At 37.4% G+C, this 23,099-nt stretch overlaps 1 protein-coding gene across 4 annotated transcripts in view; it reads left to right on the forward strand.

Moving 5' to 3' along the window:
- Nucleotides 1–23,099, forward strand: part of AHR (aryl hydrocarbon receptor) — a 489,182-nt gene that overhangs the window by 343,185 nt on the left and 122,898 nt on the right. For 3 of the 4 annotated variants that reach the window (XM_084974512.1, XM_084974509.1, XM_084974511.1), the window contains one exon: nt 16,125–16,229. The gene's annotated coding sequence lies outside the window, so the exon portion shown is untranslated. Of the gene's footprint in view, nt 1–15,429; nt 15,489–16,124; nt 16,230–23,099 lie in introns of those variants that run through there. The other variant, XM_084974510.1, reaches the window with a different exon arrangement.

Genomic DNA, 23,099 nt, shown 5'->3' on the forward strand with positions numbered 1-23,099 from the left:
ATGATGTCAGAACACTAAATGAGATGGAGGGCACAGTAAAAATGCAAGGCTGTCAGCAGGCATTTTAACTTAAGAAATCATCAACTTAATTACCTACATATGTAGGTAGCTATATATAAACCTCATAGTTACCACAAAGCAAAAATCTATAATAGATACACACAAAAGAGAAGGAAATTCAAGCATAACACTAAAGATAGTCATCAAATCATGAGGGAAAACAAAAAAGAACTGCAAAAAAAAATTCCCAAACAATTAACAAAATGGCAGTAAGTACATATCTATCAGTGATGATTTTGAATTAAATGGACTAAGTATTCCAATCCAAATATATAGAATAGATGAACGGATATAAGAAAAAAGACCCATCTAAATGATACCTTCAAGAGACTCACTTCAGATCTAAAGGCACACACAGACTGTAAGCGAGGGGATGGAAAATGCATTCTATGAAAATAGAAATGAAAAGAGTTGGAATAGCAATACTTATACCATACAAAATAGTTTTAAAACAAAAACTGTAACAAGAGACAAAGAGCATTACATACCAATAAGGGATCAATCCAACAAGAAGATGTAACAATATAAATATATATAAATACACCCAGCATAGGAGATTTTAAATACAAAAAGGAATATTAACAGACTTAAAGGGAAATGTTAACAATGACAGAATAGTAGTAGGAGAATTTAACACCCCACTGACAACAATGGACAGATCACTGAGACAGAAATTCAAAAGGAAAAACTGGTCTTAGATGACACACTAGACCAAATTGACTTAATAGATTCATATGGAATATTCCATCCAAAAGCAGCAGAATACACATTCTTTTCAAGTGCACATGGAACATTCTCCAAGATAGAACACATGCTATGATACAAAATAAGTCTCAGTAAGTTTAAGAAAATTGAAATCACATCAAGCATCTTTTCTGACCACAATGGTGTGAGACTAGAAACCCACCACAAAAAATATCTGCAAAAACCACAAACATGTGGAGGCTAAACTATGTGCTACTAAACATCAGTAGGTCACTGGAGAAATAAAAGAGAAAGTAAAAAAATACCTGGAGAGAAATGAAAATGGAAATTCAATGATCCAAAATCTGTGGGATGCAACCAAAGCAGTCCTACAAGGAAAGTTATGGTAATAAAACCCTACCTAAAGAAACAAGAAAAGTCTCAAACAACCTAACTTTACACATTACAGGAACCAGTAAAATAATAAAAAAAAAAAACCCAAAATTAGTAGAGGAAAGAAATGATAAGGATTGGAAGAGAAATAAGTTAGATGATACAGATAACAAAGAGGTGGTTGCCAGAGAGATGGAGGGTGGAAGGATGAGCGAAATGAGAGGGAGCTTAAGAGCTATAAACTTTCAGTTATAAAATAAATAAATCACAGGATGAAAAGTAATCATTTCATGATGTATATAAGTCAAACAATTATGCCATACACCTTAAACTTAGAACTTGTATGTCAATTATAGCTCAGTAAAACTGGAAGCAAAAAAGTGGAAGAGAAGATGAATAGTTTCAGGATGGTTCTCTTGAGAAAAGAACAGGCCTAGAAATGTTAGTAGGATCTAAGTAGGTGTGTGGTTAAGGGTAGGTTCAAATGTGTGATGATCAAAATGTTCTGATGATTTGTCCAAACTCAGACATGTATTGGAGGGTGAATGAGCAGACACACCAGCTACAATGGAACAGATGGTCCCAGCTGCAAAGCTGTGAGAGATGCTTTTAGAGCTGTATGTTTGGACCAAATTATAAAAAGCCATAAATGACACAATGATGATAGCAGTGTTTAAGCAAAAGAGATCTAATGACTCAGTGGGAAAATGAACTGAACTAGAAAGAAAGTTGTTTTACATAATGCGGTCTGAAGGATGACAGGGGCATATAAATGGGAACAATGACAGAAATTCATGACCAATCAGTAATTGTGATAGTAACAGTGACTAGTAATTATTCAGTATTTACTTTATGGGGGACAATTCTAGGTGTTTTAGAGCAAGATATATTATTTAATTTTCATAATAGCCACAAGGAGGCCTTTATTACCCCGGTTCATGCAGGCAAAGGAACAAAAATTGAAAGAATTTAAGCACCTTCTCTGAGACACCCATCTAGTAAAGAGTGGTGCTGGGACTTCCCATCGGGCTGTCTTGTTCCCCTGCGCTATGCTGTTTATTGGGATTTGATGACCTGATCCCCTTCTCAGCCCTTCCCTCTGAGCCAGCTACTACCACTTTCCTCCTTGCTCACTCTTCTCAAATGAAGCTGGCTTTCTTGCTGTTACTGAACAAGTACTTTCCCACCTCAACTTTGCTTGTCTTACTCCTCCTGCCTAAAATGCCCTAACGTCAGAGAGTCACATGCCTCTTACTTCATCTTTTTTAGGGAACCATTTCTTGAAATTCCTATGCAAAATAACTTCCCCACTCCTCTTATATCTTTATCCTTCTTTAGTTTTCACTGTGGAATTGATCCAACCTGACAAATTATTTTATTATTTGTTAACAGTCTCTCCAGCCCTATCACAATATAAGGCCCTTAAGAGTAGCAGGTTGCCTGTTTTTTATTCTGGTGCCTGTGTGAATATCAGACACAAAGCAGACCTGTAGGAAACACTCGTTAAATAGAGACACAAAACTTTCTCTTGGAAATCTGACTTAAAGACACGTCCCAAACCTGGCAAATGTACATCCACTAAATTGTCAATTCTGTGATGGCATAGATCACATCTCTTCACCTTTACATCTCCAATGTGTGACAGAGTACCACAACAGAATTACATGTTATCTTAATATAACTGTTGAGTGAAAAGTAATACACATGCCCCAAGCATGTGAGGTATGTCACACTAGACATGTAGGTGGCCTCTGCCTCTGCCTTCCCCTCAGATGTCCCCTACCTCCAGGTTTTCCTTTGCCTATATGCTTACACTTTTTAGTTTGTAATCCAGCCAATTAGCTCTCTGGGATCCTGGGTCATTCATTTATTTCTTGAATCAATTGTCCTTTTCTCTCCCTTCTCAAGGTTTTTCTGCACCATTTATTGGCATTCCTTAGTTATACATTGTTTTGGGGTTTTTTGTTGGAGTGTGTGCACATTCATATACTTTCTGTCAAACTTGATGTTTTCATGATCTCTACCACTCTATTATTTCTTCTTTGTATCATTTACAAGAGTCTGTAAATAAATGAAAACATGAATTAATGCAAAGGTGAAACAATTTTTATGATAGGGAGAATGAAGTCAAAACATCTGTGCATCAAGTTGACGGGGTGAACCATTTGAAGATTTAACTAACTGAAATGAGGCTAACTTAATAGATTACTTGGTGCAAACTCCAAAAATCCACTGGGCCAGAGGGGAGGTGGAATGTATAGCATCCTCTGAAAGAAGAAAGTGAATACGGGAATTCCTATAAGATTTTCCTAAGTATAAGTTTGAGTGTTCCTTTTTTGACTAGATTTCATTGAGGGGAGAAAAATTAGACAAAATATGTCAAATTCAAAAATCATACAGAATGCTGTGTGAACATTACTTACTAATGCCTATCCTTCAGATAGCAGTCCTTTTCTGTGTCTATGAAATTACATATTTGTTTTTCTGTCTCAGGATGCAAGATACTAAAGGAATAGGAACTATATCTATAATATTATCATAAGTAACACTTTACCATCTTTCATATAAATGTATCTCCTAGGTATGTTCCATAGGAAGGGATGACTGTAGACAATGAGAAGCTCAGGATGGGAGGCTTCATGGAGAAATGAGGTCTCCACCTTAGCTGGTAAGAAAATAGATACAGCTACTCTCAGGTTTGTGATACACCAAGAGCGCATAGCTGGGGGAGCTTGCGCTAGTGCACAAGAAGGGTTAAGTCTTCCGAGAGTTGGCATACTGTCTCTTAAAAGGTATGAAGTTCTTTTATAAAAATGCTTAGTAAACCACAAGCATAATGCATGTGACAAACTAGATGAACACAAGAAGTTCACCAAAATGAGTGATTTGGCATGTTAAATGAATTGCTCCGAGTCTGACTGGTTGGAACAGCTTTCTACCTGGAGATACGACCTGGAAGTGACCAGAGCAGGCATTCAAGTGGACACATTGTGTTAGAACCAAAGTATACGTCACTCATTCAAAGTCTACTTCCAACTTCCATGATGTTATTTCACTCTCTTGTGAGAGCTCTTGGCCTACCATGTCAATTTCTAGCAAACTTGGGATAATAATCTATTTTATTTGTCTCCAGAGAGAAGAGCTTTCACCCAGATATAGACATCTGTTTGCTCTTAGCACTCTTGTTTCTTTCGAGCATGCCAACTTTGTCAGTTTGAATGTGTCTTTTGAAATATTCCTTCAGTATGACAACCGAAGTTGGCTGGTGACAAAATGTGACACTATAAGCAGAACTGGGCAAAGACAAGAAAGCAGATCAAAGTGGCATGGATATATATGTTATACTCAGAAAGCAACTGGATCTGTGAGTCCTTCCCATTTTGATCATAAGTGTCTTTGTGACAGAATTAATTAAAAGTTAATAAAAATGTGTTAAAAAGCAAATCCCTGATACTAAAAAAAGAATTCCCTTTTTGTAGATTTAATGTAATTTGTCATTAAAATGATAGCCTCTGATGACAGAATGGCAAGCAAACACTGATGGATTTTTTAAAGTGGACGTAGAATTAACCAAAATTTCATAGGAAACACTAAAATTATTTTGAAAATTTACACATTCCTAGATTCAATGTTAAAGTTAACCTAAAGTCAGTTTAAACATATAATTCTGTGTATTTTATAAAAGTTCTAGTGCTTATTTGACAATTAATTTGGGAGTAGGAATAACCATGACAACAATGTGAGAAAAAGGACAATGAAAATTAATTTTTCTAAATGATAAAGATTCCTAACAATATAAAATAATTTATTTTACCTTAGACAGAAATAATAAACAACTCTACTTGATTGGTGCCCTAAAGGTAATTTGAAACTAAGTTTGTTTTTTTGTTAAGGACTTAGAATTCATAGCAGAAACAACATGTTATCCCCAGAAATGCGGACCCAGTGGTGGTGAATCATTTTATGTAGATATGGACCCAAAGGGGAGGGGCCTTTGGAAGCCTTGTGGTGGCAGTTTATTTTCAAATATTCTGAAGAGTAAAAATGATGCTGTTATCAAATTACTTTTTAGTTTAAGAACTTCCAAGCCTTGAGCTACCCAGTTAAAAGAGTGTGTGTGTGTGTGTGTGTGTGTGTGTGTGTGTGTGAGTGTGAGAGAGAAAGAGAGAGAGAATTTAAAGCAATACATTAAAATCTTTCCTTTCTTAAGCAATATAGCTATCAAACATTGAAAACTGGATTTGCATCCCTCTCAGGCGTGTTTTAAAGGAAAAAGAGTAGTAGGAACGAAATCTGATTTACAGAGCATGCGCCTATGAAGTGGAAAGGCTTTCTTTGGGAAGGAAACAGGGAAAGACCTAAAATGGATTGTTTATTTCCACTGTGCTGGGAAAAGAATTCAGATTTGGAATTCCAAATGCCATCGGAAATGACTGCCTTTCAGGTACCAATACTTAAGGAAAAGATCTGAATATCTAAAAATTCAGTCCCATTGTCAGATTCGTAACAATAAACAATGCAAATGTTAAAAATGACTATACTTTTCAAAGAGCTGAATCTCTGCCATGACCAATAAATTAGATTACTCACTTTTATACTACAGCTGTCTAATGTTTCAGGAACTGACCATTTGCTTACGAAAAGGATACACCACTTAGAGTAGCAATGTCCTCTAGACTAAAGATTTCTGTACGATGTTCATACTTCCTGAGAATAGATACATGGCCATTTGAGTGTTAGATTTTTTAGAGTTCTTTAATACTTTGGTTAGGGGTGCGCAAGAGCTTTCAACTCCCATAAATCTTCTCCATGCCTTCAAATTTTTAGGAGAATATATCTAGCTATCACCTTATGAAGTCTGCCTAGCCTCTTGTGGGCTGTCTTTGAGAGAGAGTGTCTTCTAACCTTCTCTCACATAACTTCCAAGCTTCCTTAAAAGACAACCACCATGTTCACTTTCAGAGCAAGACTACTGGAATTTTAATGCACCTATTTATTGATGTTCCCCCATCTCCCACCTCACCACCTCTTCAACTGCTGACTCAAGTGACTCTTCCCACTTCTCCTTCTTAAAGGTAAAATTCCTATCTTTGAGCAATTAGAAATAAATGATCTATTTAAAAGGCAGCTGTTGTTCGAGGCACCACACTAGGACTAAATGTTAGATTCTAATCTGTTATTCAATCAAAAGAGTGAATAGCAGGTTTTTAATTCTGACTCTATTTTAGGAGAGAATGAAGCAACAGAGGCATTTTAAATTACTGTTCCAGAGAGGAGAACGTGCTGCCGAAATAGAAGACTAAGAAAAACTTTCTAGACTTCACAGCTTCATTCTGAACTGGCTTTTCCAACTAACAAAAGTTCTAATTGGATGGAGAAAAATAGAAAAAATTAACCAGTACATTTCTGCCTTGAAGCTGTAAAATCTGACAAAATTTGTACTTAAAAACAAACAAACAAACATTTATACTTTTAAAGAAAAGTTGAATCTGTTAAACCATAGCGTATTAAAATTGGGGTGTTAAAAGTTACCACACTCCATTTGCCAGCCTGTTTTTCTAACCCCACATCAGTCCTACAGCCTCCTGTGGCTGCTCAGCTCTGGGATCGGCCTGCTCTTTCTCAGGAGGACAGGTTAGGAGAGCTGGAGGGGACATTGGGAGTATATTCAATAGTTCTCACAAGCAGCCTCACTACATTCTTTCTGGATTCAGCTCAGAAGCTCTTGACCCTCACTCAAGTCCCTGAGCCTGGATCCCTGCTTTTGCATCTCAGCTTCTGTCATTTTTTGCTTCTAACTCCTGCTCTTGGCCCCTGATTTCCAGGGCTCTGTAACTATTCCCTAAAGACCAGGGTTCATGTCTTTGACACCAGTGCCTGCTCACTTAGACTCACTTTTATCTCCTGTTCTAGCCCTGAATGACTTGATATTTGGAGACTAGACACCCTCATAGGAATCTGTCTCTCCTGGATTTGCTTTCTGGCCACTTGGCCCCAGGAGCCCTCCACCTGGCTCCTTCCTTCTCACCTCTTTTCCAACCTTCATCAGGTTTAGACTCCTCTCCGTCCAGGCCCCCCCTGGCCAGGACCACACTGCCATTATTCAGGAATTTTTGTCTTATTCAGGACAACTATAAGCTAACTGGTTTGTTTATTGTTGAATCTCTACTATTTATATACATAATACAGTTGGCCCTAAATCAGTAAATCATTAGTATTAACAAAGATGATAGAAAAGTCATAAAGATACAGTTTGGGCCTAACAGGGTAATAAATGTTTAATATGTTTTCACTTGAGCTCTTCAACCATGTTTTATGGTGGGGGAAAAGGAATCTCTCATTCTTACACTGTCATCAAATAAAAGTCTGATTGACTCTTAGTAAATAAATCATAAGGTCTTATTAGGCACAGTAATGTGAGAAGGGAGAGGGGACATGAGCAGAACACCACACGGGATGTGAACATTTGTCTTAGTGAAGATCTAGACACAGAGGAAAAAGGAAGATAATTGATTGCTATAGAGCAAAAATTCATTGGCTGGAAAAAGGCAAGGATTTTATGTGTCCATGTGAGGGTTGAATTTTTTTAACAATTATTAGGAAAAGTTAATTTATGATATTAAAATCATTTGTCCCTGATTATTTGTCAGAATATAATTTATGGTCTGAAATGGCTCATACATTCCTCTAACAAGTGTGATTACAGAATCATCTGAATATGAGAATATTAATTCACCTCAGCATGAAGCAAAGCTGGGGATTTTTCACATCTTCACAACAAACTTGCAAAGTTAAATAAACTAATAGATTGTTGATTACAATAAGTCAAAATTATAGTGATTCAAAACTTGGAAGATAGTCACATAAATTTCCTCATGTAATTGAATGTCTGATAAACAAAACCCTGAGGTTTTGCAATTTGGATAGCAAACGCCTATGCTTTGAAAAAAATTTTCAAACATCGAGATTAACAGTTAGGTCCTTCCCACGAAATAGCTTTAGTCATGGAATGTGGAAGTGTATTATTTTGGGGATTCATTTTTATTTAGCTGAGTTACTAGTGATTGGTTATCCAGAAAAATCTCCATTTGTTAACCCAGAAAGGCAAGAACACAAATTGTTAGGTTAGATATTCCATTGATTGGTACTCCTGCCAATTTCTATCTGTAGCTACATTTCAAAATTTGGTCTTTATAAAATAATTGCCTTGGAGTACTCTGGTGGCTCAGCAGGTTAAAGATGCAGACTTGTCACTGCTATGGCTCTGGTTACTGCTGTGATATGGGTTGGATCCCTGGCCTGGGAACTTCCACATGCCACGAGTGTGGCAAAAAATATATATATATAATTGCCTTCTTTAGCATTGATACTTAACATTTAGGACAAGAAAGAACAGAGTGGAAAAAAAAGAAAAAGAAAATAATAGAGGGAAAATAGGATGGAATATTGAAAATCACTGTCTATATTTCTTATTTCTTTATAGTTCTAAATCTCCAATAAGTTTCACTAAACGTTTCCATCAGAAAAATCCAAACTTTTTTTTAATGAAAGATTTATTCCTCATTGAGAAAATAAAATCTATTTTAATAAAAATCTGATTCTTGACAAACTGGTGAATTTCAAATTAGCACCAAGAAACCCTCATTGTGAAGATAACCAGTAATAATGAAAACACTACTGGTTAAAATAATTTAACAATTGATCTTCTTCATTTTCACCATGAGATGAAAAGGGCAGACATGGGTCAATCAGAACATACTTTTTTTCCTACAATGAATCCATATCAAATTCAAAATTAAGTCTATTTTCCTGGCAATAAATCCCTTAGGAATTTAATGGGTATTCCAAATTTTAGAGTTCTTATTGTTTAAAATAAAAATCTTTATTATTTGAGGTTAGATTGTCAATACATAGTTCAAGTTTTCTAATTTCTTGAGACTGAAACATTTTCACCAATGTATGTGACCAGCATGGTCTTTATTTTAAACCTCTACAAATTTAACAGAGTACTTTCCTAATTAAGTTGACATATTTTAAAGGTTATGACTGAATTACTACTGTTCTCTCTTCAGTAAGGCAGTCTGGATGCACAGTTAGCCCCAAGTGATGGTCAGCATCTTGTCAGCTTATCTGATTGATCAGTTAATTTTAATTCATTCCAATTAGGATTTTATAGGTAATGAAAATGATAACACATAATATGCTAGACGTTATTTTAAATCTTGAATTGCATTTTCACTTTGGGGACATTAAAAAGAATTTATACACTATACACCATGTTTTCTTGTTCATTTTAAAACGTATACAACATCAACAGTCTCTAGATCCAGATACATGTTTTTTAAAATGATTTCTTTTAAATTGCTAAATTTTAAATATTTGATTTCAACATCTTTTCCCATCAGTGTATGTTTTAAAAGTAACCTCCAAAGAAAGCACTGCACCATGCTCATTGGATTCAGAAAATATATCATCCAGTCCTTGCCCTTGAGGATTTAACAGTAGTGTAGAAAAACCTGCAACTGGACCTTGAACACATTCTCTGTGAACTGTGTATGTTGCGTAATTTCCACTTTGTACAGAACTCTGCATAGAGCAGGTTATTAAATGTTTGTTGATCTAACTAATGAATGATAAGGGAGAGCTGTATTTAGCAGAGGATATTAAATACCAGTGTGGATTTGGATTTGATGTTTTGTGCAATAGGGAGCTATTTTATCTGAATTTTAATATAAACAAAACATTTAATGAAAACTGCTTACTACTTTTAGGTGGCTTTACACAAGCTAAAACAATTTCCTTCTCTAGCTCTTTTTTTTTTTTCTTTTTCTTTTTGCCTCTTTAGGGCTACACCTGCACCATATGTAAGTTCCCAGGCTAAGAGTTGAATTGGAGCTGTAGCCTCCAGCCTACACCACAGTCACAGCAACACCAGATCCGAGCCGCATCTGAGACCTACACCACAGCTCAGGGCAACATAGGATCCTTAACCCACTGAGCAAGCCAGGGATTGATCCCACATCCTCATGGACACTAGTTGGATTCATAAGCCACTGAACCACAGCAGGAACTCCTTTTCTCTAGTTCTTACTGCCTTATTTAATTTTAGTGATTTCTTTCCACAATTCCTCTCAATTCTATTCACTTTTTCTCAATTCTCATTGCTCTACATTAATTTGTGCCAATGTCACAGCTAAGTAATGTCACAGCTAAATAATGTCACATCTAAGCATTTAACTGTGTTAAAGCCAATTGGCTAGGATTTAAATTCTGTATTAATCACCTACCAGCTGTATGACCTTGAACACATCATCATGCCTCAGTTTTCTCATCTGTCAAAGGTGTCTAATACTTACCTCATAGGCTTATTGTGAGGATTGAGTACAAAGCCTTTGACACAGTGCCTGGTACATAGTAGACCGTATTAACTACCAATGAGGATTATTATTACTACTCCTACTACTATCATCCATTAGCCTTATAACTAGTCTAATAGCCTGTAGTTTTGCTCCCTTTTAAATTCTTTCTATATAATGCTGCCAGAGTAATCTTTCTAAAATATCCTGCCTCAAACCTTCCAAAGACTCCCCTTTGATCCCCAAGTAAAGTATAAACTTCTAAATATAGGCCTTCCATTGAAGGCAGCCCTGTCCCCCTGTCACCAAGCCCTAAGCCCCCAGCCTTAGATCCCCAGTTCCAGTCATACTGAAATTCTTTTTGTTATTCAGATGTACCAAGCCCCCTGTTGCCCCTATGCTTTTGAAGAGGCAGTTTCCTCTGACTGCAACCTTCTTTGTCTCCCTGTCTCCTATAGACTTTGTTAACTCTGACTCATAGTACTGGTGTTGAACACTAACACTCCAGGCAGCCAACTTTGGGCCCTTGGCCTAGGCTGGGTCCCTGCTCCATTACACATCATAACAATTTCTTACATAATTGTCTGCCTCCACCATGAGACTGTATACTCTCTGGCCCAGTATTTTCTCTGCAGGGTCTGTCGCATAGAGACTGACAAAAAATAAGTGTTCAAGAATATATTTTTCTTGTATGAATGAAGATATGCATGAGCAAATGAGTGAATAATGGGATGATTTTTCATAGGCATCGAAGTTTATTCTTAATTTCAGTTGGGCTCTCTCCATCTTGCTTTATCCCCTAGAAATGGGAAACAAGTTCTCTGTTCCTAAATATGGTACAAAGTTTCATGCCTCTATGACTGTGCTCAGGTTGTTCCTTCTGCCTCCAGTATTCTTCTCCACTGGGCCCACGTGGCAAGCTCCCATGCATCCCTCAATCAAGAGCACCAAGGCCACCTCTTCTGTAACATCTTCACTGCAATTCCTTCCTTAGAGTTACCCATCTCCTCTGAGCTACACTTTGAGTTTATGCCTGCTTCAGTAATTTCACTCTACTACATACTTTTATGTGTACATCCTAAGCAGAGTTTATGAATCCTAAGGGAAGGATTTAAGCTTTATTTTTATTTTTCCCAGAGCTCATAGAGTACCTGGCACTCATCAGAGTTTCAACAAGTAGAAGGTGAGTCAGAACTTGAATGTCAAAGAAGCCAACAAAAGTAAAGGTTAAGAAGGAGATGCTTTTGAGTATTACCAGTTATGATGGAATAATCCAGAGATACAAGTATCCATGTGGAGAGTTGTTTTGTGTGTTTATGTGTGTGTGTAGGGTATATATATATATATATATATACACACACACACACACACATATATATATACACACACACATATATACACATACACATATATATACATATATGTACATATACATACACACACACACACACACATATACATACAGGTTTCCCCTGCTAACCTCTGACATAGGGGAATTAGGAGAAGAGATTAGATAATAAGCAAGTAGAAAACGACATAGTTATTTATATTAAGCACAGAACATTTACTCCATATTAAGAATTGCTTTAGGGAGTTCTGTCGTAGCTCAGTGGTTAACGAACCTGACTAGTATCCATGGGAATGAGAGTTCCATCCCTGGCCTTGCTCAGTGGGTTGAGAATCTGGCATTGCCATGGGCTGTGGCATGAGTCACAGGCATGGCTCGGATTCTTGTTGCTCTGGCTGAGGCATGAGCCAGCAGCTGCAGCTCCGATTTGATCCCCGGGACCTGGGAACCTCCATGTGCTATGGGTGTGGCCCTAAAAAGACAAAAAAAAAAAAAGAATTGCTTTATTATCAGTAACAAGTCTGATATCTGAAAGCAAGTATCTATTGTATGAAAATAGTTTATTTCCATTCTCCTACTCTTATTTTAAAACTCCTATTAGCATTATTGTTTTTGTTTGTTTTATAAATTTTATTGACATATAGGTGACTTAAAAGTTGTATTTCAGGCACACAACAAAGCAAATCAGTCATACATCTATTCTTTTTCAGATTCTCTCCCCATAGGCTATCACAGAGTATTAAATATATTTCCTCATGCTATATAATAGGTCCTCATTACCCATAAATTTTGTATATATTAGTGTGCATATGCCAATCCCAACTTCCCAATCCATCCCTCCCCCTAAGGTTTCCCTTTCAGTAGTCATTAGTTTGGTTTTGAAATCACTGAGTCTGTTTCTGTTTTGTGAATTAGTCCTTTTGTAGCATATTAGATTCCACATATTGGTGATCTCTTATGATATTTGTCTTTCTCAGACTGACCTCCTGCACTTAGTATGATAATCTCTAGGTCCATCTGTGTTGCTGCAAATGATGTTATTTCATTTTTTCATGGCTGAGTAATATTCCATTGTACATAGGTACCACATCTTCTTTATTTTCTTCTGTCAGTGGACATTTATATTGTTTCCATGTCTTAGCCATTGTAAATAGTGTCACAATGAACATAGGGGTATATGTATCCTTTTGAATTATGGTTTTCTTCAGATATATGCAGAGGTGTGGGATTGCTGGATCATAAGGTAGTTCTATTTTTAGTCTTGTATGGAACCTCCATGCTGTCCTCCATAGTGGTTGCACCAATTTACATTCCCACCAATAGGGTAGCAGGGTTCCCTTTTTTCCACACCCTCTCCAGCATTTATTGTTTATAGACTTTTTGATAATGGCCAATCTGACTTGTGTGAAGTGATATCTCATTGTAGTTTTGATTTGCATTTCTCTAATACTTAGTGATGCTGAGCATCTTTTCATGTTTTGTTTTTGTTTTGTTTTGTTTTGCCATCTGTAGGTCTTTGGAGAAATATCTATTTCGATTTTCTGATCATTTTTTGATTAGGTTGCTTGGTTTTTTATACAAAGCTCTAGGAGATGTTTGCATATTTTGGAGATTAATCCCTGTCAGTTGCTTTGTTTGCAAGATTTGTCTTCCATTGTCTGGGTTGTCTTTTTGTTTTGTTTATGGTTTCTTTTGCTATGCAAAATCTTATAAGTTTGATTAGGTCCCATTTGTTTATTTTTAATTTTATTTTCATTACTCTGAGAGGTAGACCCAAAAAGATATTGCTGTAATTTTCATCAAAGAGTATTCTGCCTATATTTTCCTTTAAGAGTTTTATAGAATCCAGTCTTGTAATTAGGTTTTTAATCCATTTTGAGTTTATTTTTTTTTATTTTATTTTATTTTGTTGTTGTTGTTGTTGATATTTCTTGGGCCGCTCCCGCGGCATATGGAGGTTCCCAGGCTAGGGGTTGAATCGGAGCTGTAGCCACCGGCCTACGCCAGAGCCACAGCAATGCGGGATCCGAGCTGCGTCTGCAACCTACACCACAGCTCACGGCAACGCCGGATCGTTAACCCACTGAGCAAGGGCAGGGACCGAACCTGCAACCTCATGGTTCCTAGTCGGATTCGTTAACCACTGCGCCACGACGGGAACTCCTTTTTTGAGTTTATTTTTGTACATGGTGTAAGAGAATGCTACAACAAAGTAGGCAAGAATATGCAATGGAGCAAAGACTGCCTCTCAATAAGCTGTGGTGGGAAAACTAGACAACTATGCATATAAGAATAAAATTATTATTTGTCTGAATATTGACATGTGAGGGCTGTGAGTCATAATTTTAATTGGTCCTGGACTGATTATCATGAAATTTAATCATTTTTTCAGATACTTTGAATTTGATCCTATAGCATGGCTATAATAGAAGAAAATCCTTAAAGTCAAACTTGTTGAAAAATTCTGCAATTCATGAGATAAATGGAGAATGACATTAGGTTAGGCAGATCTTTTAAAATGTCAGTTACTGTTTGCAATTCAAAAGAATGAGCATAAAGTGTTAGGAAAATAAAAATTAAATTAAATGTGAACTATTTAACCCCAAGTACTGTCCTCTCATAATACAATTCACATGTGTTAGGCAAGTGTGTTGGACCCAAAACCTTGAACCTAAACAGATTGCAAAAGCATATGTACGTGGTTTATTTAAAAAATAGTTACAGATGTGTTGGACAAGCTCTCAAATCAATTATGTAAAGGAACAAGTGGAAGAGCTTGTTCCTTAGGATCAAAGGCTCTGAGTTCAGACTCATTCTACCCCTTATGCCCACTGGACTTTGGGCAAGTTACTACTCTGCTTCCTTATCTGTAGAACCAGGAAAAATAATATTACCAAACTTGGAGGATAATTGTAAGCTTTAAGACACTGCTTTGAACAATATCTAGCATGTTACAAGGTCTCAACAAATATTTGCTGTATTATTATTATTATTAGTTCTACTAAAGGAATGTCAATAATAATACAACCAAGTGAGGATACAGAATAAGTTTGTTAAGATGATGGTGAAAACATCAATGATAATTAAGAGCTATTATAATTTTTACTCTGTGCTTGATGCTGAGTAAGATGCTCTAGTGGAACAATTTCATCTAGCTTCATAACAGTACTGTGTTTAAGTATTGTTAACCCTATTTTGTAAAAGAGGAGATGAAGACTTGGGGAAGTTGCAAAGCTTGCTCACAATCACAGAGCTAGTCAGTATAGAGCCAGAATTCAAACCCAGTTTTCAAACTCTATGCCAGCACTCTACACATTTTCCTATGCTGTAATTCACAGTCTGATGGGGAGGAGAGGTAGGGAAATGTACCTTTATTGAATGCCTGTCCATTGCAAAGTTGTATATTTTCCATTAATTTGTGATGCTTCTCAATTTTAATCAAAAGATGCCCTTAGTTCAAAGTTCTCCCTCTGTGCCATGAGACCATGAGTGGTGTAAAATTGGCGAGGTGGTGGGGAGGGAGTTCATAGAACAGAGGGAGAACTTTTCTGGCTCTGAACAGTTTGCTTTGCAAAACTTGTGATCTCCAGATTTCATACAGTTGCCTAACAATGAACTAAGGGCATCATTTCAACTTTTGCAGCAAGGTGAGTTGTTCTTTTGGGGAACCCAGGGCTATTTGAAAAAAAGTATTACATGGTAGACTGTCTTTTCCTAAATTCTTTCCCACATTAGGAATTGGTTTGATTAAACGTTGAGTTATGTGCACATAAACTAGAATGAAGAGAGACAAGGCAATGTCCAGAAAATAAAAAGACAAGAAAAAAAAATTCTGGATGGCCAGAGGTCAAGGCAGAGCCATTAACTGCTGGTCTATACCTCTAGATTGATATTGTCTTCAAGGGAGCATGGAGCTAAGTCCTCAGAGGAAGTTCTATATTGAACATACCCTGTTCCTAAAAATAAACTGCTATACCAGTCTCCCACTAGAGTTGCTATGTCCTGACTCTCCATCAGTGTCCCAACAGTGTCAGACTTTTTCATGACTATGGTTCTTGTGGCCTGTTCACTTTGGATTTAAAGTCTGGTTTTGGAAACCTAATATCTGACACTGTGCCCTCACTTTCTGCCAAGAAAACCTCTTCATTTCCATGTTATTCCTCTTTGTTCTGCCAGTCAAGTTTGTTTTGACAGTTTCCAGTGCTTCTCTAAGATGTTCCCATCCCCAGTCTGTTCATATGTGTGTTTGTGTTCACTTTTTTTCATTTGTTTTTTCCCACAAGTTGCTGCAAGTTACCTCCCCTGGCCAAGGAGAAAACCTGGAAGGTTGTAGGAAAATAACTTTCAATCTTTGGAAAGAGATGGAGCTTCCTTCATGCATCGGACAGGTGGGTGACAGAGCAATCTAAAACAAGTAGGAAAATAATCATCAAATGAAATTTTGAGAATAGCTGTCTAAGAGCTTATTAAATATCCAGCCCCAGGCAAAGAACATTCTATTGATTATCTCATTTAAACCTTACATTCTTTGAAATTCATATTCTTATTTTCCCAACTTAACATGTGAAGAAGCTGAGGCTTAAGGAGGTAAAGCACAGGGTCAAAGAATCTATACTGTTTGATATTGGGATGTGGTTACATTTCAGAGTAGTAACTGGAGAGAGTGGCACGTGGAAACCCACTCAGAGAATGGCTATGTCTTCTTTTTTGGTCTGGGTGCAGGTTACATAGGGATATTTACTCTGTGAAATTTCATCAATCTTTACACTGCTATACACACACACACAACACTTCAATAAATGTTTCAGTTTTACAAACTCTAATAATAATTTAAAAAATAACTTGTTCATGGTCTCAGGAGAGGAAGTGTAATAGAATGCAGATCTTTCTGTCTCTAGAGCCTAGAGGTTTAGGCTGAGCTCACTGCCTTCCCTTTGATAGCCTTAGCATACATGGATAATGTGAAGACTATGGGACTGAATGCCATGAATATCTGGGCTTTTGCTGTCTGAATAATCTCCTTGGGGAAATAGACTTGCCCCTGATAGTGTGGAAAAAATGTTGGGCAATAGTCTCTCCAGAGGAAACATTTATTATGGATTTGGGAAAAGAGGATGTTGAAACTGACATGGCCTCTGCTGTGCAGCAACAGGAACCAAGGCTTGGTTTCCAGAGACCTCAAAGATTGTCAAAGAGTAATGACTTGGCACTCAAAATTAAGTTTAGGTTTTCTTTGATCCTAAATCTGTCCAGTGCACTAAACTGGGCTATACTTCTATGATCCCGTCATGGTCAGTTGTGTAGAAATAAAGCTAATCTTCAATTCTGAGTTAAGCTGACCCTCCTCCACAAAAAAAGGGGGAAAAAGGGAACTAAGAAATAATGGCAAGGAGAAAAATGGAATAGCAAAAACAAGGTAAGAGAAGTTTCACACCAAAAGGGCCAGTCAAAGAGGTGAAAACCTACAGGGTACAGTGGACCGGAAACCACAGAAAGTAAAACAGAATGAGAAAGCTCTGGTTTTGTACTGGAGGCAGAGTTTAAAGAGATTTCTAAGATGCTATGATTTCATCCTTGGGTGGGAGCAACCTATGTACAGCATGAATTGGTTTGCACTACTTTAGGGCAACTCAAGGTTCTAAGTATTTTCCTCTACGTATTTAGTGACTATGTATGTGTTACTTGCCACAGGGAAAATGTGGATCGTGAAAATTATGGTTTCTGTTTCTCAAACACTGCTAATAAAACATCTCTATAAACATCTTTATGTCCAACACATTGACATTAAACACTCTGGTTCCATTGAAGCTTTTTACACAGTAGCTGACACCTGTGCACAGCTCTGGTTTCCCCTCGGAAATATACAGGAAAATATGGGCGCTTCACTAGTCCCTTTCCCATAAATGTTTTCCAAGTTTCATAGACAAATATCCTCTGTATTTTGTCTGCTGAAATATTCATTTCATTGTCACTGGGAGTTTGGCAGGTCTTAGCTCACCCAGGTCATGTTGTTCCTTCCCTTCTGCAAAAGTTGCATAAAACTTCAGGTCAGAGGAGGCCACTCTATGGGTAGATTCAGCAGCACTTTCTTCTACTTCTGTGGCTTGAAATACTCCATGGAAGACTGCACAGAGCTTATCTTCTTTCTATTGCTTTAGACACGTAGGAGTTGCTAACAACACTTAATAATCTCCTGAAAGGAGAGGCCCCATCTCTTAGGATGTAACATGTTGAGAACTAGTCTAGGAAGTTAACCTAAACCACACATTAGTAACTGAAACTTTCAAATTCATGCTGTTGGGAAAAAAAAGGAAAGCCAAAAGTTAAAATTGTTGTTGGTTACTGAATGCCATCAGAACAAGAAAGAAAAGAGAGGAACTGCATAAAAAAAAAATAAAACTAAAAGTTGGTGTTGTAAAAGACATAATGAGACATGGTAAATATGGCAAGCTAGTGGTAATCCTCTCTCTCTTGAAGTGTTGTCATAAGAGTGAGAAAAATTGTATATGGATCACCCAGCGAGTATTCATATGTTCTAGACCAATACAAGTGTATTTTACCTGTAGTATTTACTTCTGTTATCTTTAATTCCTCACAAGCACTTATAAAGTAGACTCAACCCTGTTTTACAGATAAGAAAATTGAAAGTAAAGGAAGCATACATTTCTTGTCCACGGTGAGACAGCTACTCATTCTGAGTCAGGATTTGCACCCAGGCAGTTTAGCTCCAGAGATAAGAGCATTAACCCCTACGTTGCAGAACTGGCCTCAGTGTACAGAGGAGTTCTGAGCAAGGTCTCAACTCCTGACTTTGACCAGGTGGGGGCAGCAGGAGATGCTCAGTGCTTTAGTCAGAGTGATCTTTCCAATATGTAACTCTATAGATTGTGTTCTCTTGCTTTAAAACGCAGTAAGTGTTGAGTTCAGACTGCTGTGGAAATGTAGTGAAGCACTTCATGATGTGGGGTCTGCCTATCCCTTTAACTCATGCATTGTTGGCTGCTCTTGCTATTGTTTTTGTTTTGTCTTTTTGTCTTTTCTAGGGCCACACTTGCGGCATATAGAGGGTCCCAGGCTAGGGGTTCAATCGGAGCTGTAGCCACCGGCCTATGCCAGAGCCACAGCAACGCGGGATCCAAGCCACGTCTGTGACCTACACCACAGCTCAGAGCAGCACAGGAGCCTTAACCCACTGAGCGAGGCCAGGGATGGAACCTGCAACTTCATGGTTCCTAGTCACATTCGTTAACCACTACGCCACGAGGGATACTCCGCTATTGTTTTTTTGTTTGTTTGTTTAAATATATTGTTTCTTTAATATAATATATCGGATTTTGCCATACTCTGTTGTAGTTGCTTATATACAAGTCTATCTGCCTGAGAGGCTAGAATCCAGTGAGGGAGCTTCCATGTTTGTTTTCTCTCTGTTATACTCCATTAGGGAGTAATAGCCAAAATTTGAATTAACAGAAGTCACAGGCCTCAGTCAATCAGGATAGACATCTGAAGTAACCAAGCAGTAGGATTTTGTCATTGGGTAGCCTTCCATTACAGACCACTGGTGGATACTTTCTATTTGTGAATGAATGAATGAATGAACGATGTTAAGAAATAGCACTAGATATTTTTGCCTTTGGTTTCATTCTCACTCTTGGCTCTGCTTTATGTCCTTTTTCTTCCTCAATTCTAAGTTATATATTTAAAAATATATTTTGGGAATTCCTGTTGTGGCATAGTAGGATCGGCAGCCTCTTGGGATCACTGGGACACAGGTTTGATCCCTGACCCAGCACAATGGGTTAGGGATCTGGCACAGCCACAGCCGTGGCTTGGATTTGATCCCTGGCCTGGGAATTACATATGCCGGGGGTTGGCCAAAAAAGAAAAATGTTTCTGTATCCTTAAAAGTAGATTTTAATCTCTTTCGTGATGAGGATTGGGATAAGTTAGTACATAAAACTGTTGGTGGATATTAACTACCATTGAAACTGATCACTACAACGATCAATAAGATGGGTGTTCACCTGAAAAATAGGCTGTGGATTATAGTACCTTTTTTTCCAAATATCAACCGTTCTGGCTGTTTTGGTGTCTCGAATTTAGAGATTTGTTTCTTAGAATTAAAATGTTGCCTTTCAAAGATGAACTGCAAGCTATCCTGGAATGGTTAAGTATTGAAAAATTTAATTAATATTTTAAAATCTTAGCATTGATTCATTTTATTGTTTCCACTTGATACCTTAAAAATTAAGAAGTAAAATAAAATAATCTCAAAAGCCACTTAAGGCAAATGCTGCATTTTTATTGGAGTAAAGAGGAAGAGATTAATCTAAAATTGTGAGAGAAATGCTGGGTACAAATTTTAATTGCACGGAAAGCATATGGACATGCATTTTATACATGCCCAGATAGTTGATCGTTAATAAGCTCACAGCTGATTTCAATGTTCAGCAGCTAGATTCGGGCACCACTGATGGAGCATAGGTTCATGTGGCAAAATTACATCTGGAAAGGGGACCCAAGGGCATCCTCTGTGCCTTGAGTTCCTAGGATGGAAAGGTACATTAAATGAGAGGAGGAAGAATATTAAAGTGGCATCTCAGGACACAAAAGATAAATCTTCCAGCTTTAGACATAAGGAAATTATTTGTTTAGATACAACATATAGTTTCTTTTGAAAGTCAGAAAGCACCCTATCCTCTGGAAGAAAAATCTTTTCGGCGTGAAGACTAGAAACAAAAAGTATCTCTGGTCAAACTCTTAACCAAAGCACTTTAATTTCAGAGCGTTCCAAATGAGAGTTGGTGGCACAAATAAATAAGGCATTTCAAGCTCAAATAGCCAGTTTCCTTTGATTTAGCCTCTCCTTTTCAAGGTACTACAAACAATGACTTTATGTTGCTTAGGGCCAAAGTAATTCACATTTTTACCTTAAAATTGTTTCTTATACCAAGTTAGTATTAACCCATACCATGACCTTAGCAAGCTGTTTCACTTTCCTAACCTTCACTGTTTTAAGGGAGAGGGAACAGGAGAAGAAAGGAGAATAGATGTATTCAAATATCCTGACACTAGTATATTATGGTTCTTTGATTCATCAGTTATAGGTACAAAGTCTAAACTAGCTGCATCTGGGGATATACTCCAGTGGAAATAATTCTCTACAGAATCACAGACAAACATTTTATTGACCTTAAGTGAACTTAAACCAAGTGGGTAAATTCCATCATCACTCTCATCCTGGACTTCTATCTGCTTGTGTCAATGCTGAATTATAGCTATAAGGTTGGCCCTTATATAGCTGTTGTCCCAAACAAGTTTCCCAATTATGTCACATATGGCTTCGTTGATATTAATCAGGGATGACTGAAGAAATAATCCTTCAACCCAAGGATGAGAGTTGAATATGTGTGTGTATACAAGGAAAAAGCGTAACTCCCTTCGTAAAGGTACTCTTAGAAATCCTATTTCACTCTGAGTACCTTTATAGCAGGCTTTCTTCCTTGTAGGTGGAAGATTTCCAAAGTGCCCTCTCCTAAGAGTGTGAGAAGAGCTATCTGAAATTTTCCATCTTCTAAACTGGCAGGGACCTCCATCTTCCAACAATGATCCCCATGTGCTCATGTAAATACTCCTCGGCCCTTCATAGAGGTGCCTCAACAAATTCTGTCATGACTGTTCAATAGCCATTATAATAGAGGTGATTCATTTCATTGACATATCTAAGAAAAAGGTTCATTCAGGCTTTCCTCATTTCACCTATTTTTAGTTTATCACTAAGAAGTATTTGAGCTTTCTTAAGTGAAATGGTCTTTCTAATAACTTAGTTTTTGGGGTATCCCATGGGTAAGTTTCAAGTATTTTTATTTTCAACCTTATTTTTAAAACTGATTTAAAAATAGCTTTGGTTTACTTTTCCAGTTTAGAAAGTATAATAGAAGGAACAACCCATGACATTAATGTTTGTTGTCAGTAGAATGTCATTGAATCTTTCTTTGATCACTGAGAATTTTTTCCAAGTTTACAGTAATCATTCTAAATATCAGTCCTAATTTTTCATGACTATGGTTATAGATGTTGGAGAGAGTCCCAAACCATCTCAGCAATGACTCTTGGGGCCATTTGTTGGAACATATATTTAGTTGGAACAGCTCCATCTCCAAAATCTTTGACAACTAGAACTGACAATTTGACCACAGCATCCTTTGCTTCCTGTGCTCTCACAGGGTACTCTGACCAGGCTTCCTCTGTCTGATCACATCTGGATCTCCAGTCCCTGTCCACAAGGTCCCCTCCCCTCCTACAAACGCCTAAGGTCCTATGTGACTTCATTTCTGTCTGTACTCTGGGGGCATCATTTCAACCCCTCTCTTGAAAACGCCCCAATCCTCTCTGAAGTTGTGGCCTCCACACACGGAATAGCCCACCAAAGATCACAATATACTTTCTTGTTTTCAGAGCTGCCGAACATTTCTGGAAACAAGTACATCACTATGAAAGCTGGTATTCGTGAAAGTGGGTGCCCTTTGAGCTCGAGTGTTTGGTAATGCCCCTCAGCAATTCTGTTCCTATTTTGCTTCATCAGTTCAGTCTCCCCCTCCTCTCCAGATCTCCTTTAAAGTTTTACTCCTTTAAAAAAACTCACCAGCCAGGCATTTTGTGTTCTCTTACTCACTTTTAGCACGTAACCTTTCACATAATTTTATGGACAAAATAAAATTTCCAAAACGAGTTCTCTCAATTTCACCCTTTCACACCAGACATGTTGTCAAATGCATCTACTGTAGATCCATTCTGAGAATATGAAGTGTCCCATCTCATAATCAGAGCCAATTTTTAATTTATGTTTTGAGTCAAAACTGATTATTTCTGCCTTTTCCAAGATATTGATCCAGCCCTCACACTCTGTCTTTTCAAGCTCCTCAACTGATTGGTTCTCCCTTAAACATAGCATGCTTATTTCTCTCATCTTAAAACAAAACCCACAAGCAAAAAACAAGCCCCCTCTCAATTTGTTCTTAGTGTTCCCTCCATTACTCTATTTTTTCTTTCTAATCATAAACACATTTCTAGATAAGAAATTGATACTTTACTTTCTTACTTCCTATCCTTTTCAACCTGCTTAATTGGCTCCTACCTACCTCATGTCATTGAAATTGTCTTCATTAAGAGTTTCTTACTAGCCAAATGCATTTTTCAGTCCATACTCTGCAGTTTTCCTCCACTATTCATTCCTAATTTTCACCTCCTACTTGTCT

Source organism: Sus scrofa, chromosome 9 (genome assembly GCF_054392235.1).
Source record: "Sus scrofa isolate SSC_HxYL_T2T_F1_AM1 chromosome 9, Sscrofa_HxYL_maternal_Yorkshire_Landrace_v2.0, whole genome shotgun sequence".
Classification (NCBI taxonomy): domain Eukaryota; kingdom Metazoa; phylum Chordata; class Mammalia; order Artiodactyla; family Suidae; genus Sus; species Sus scrofa.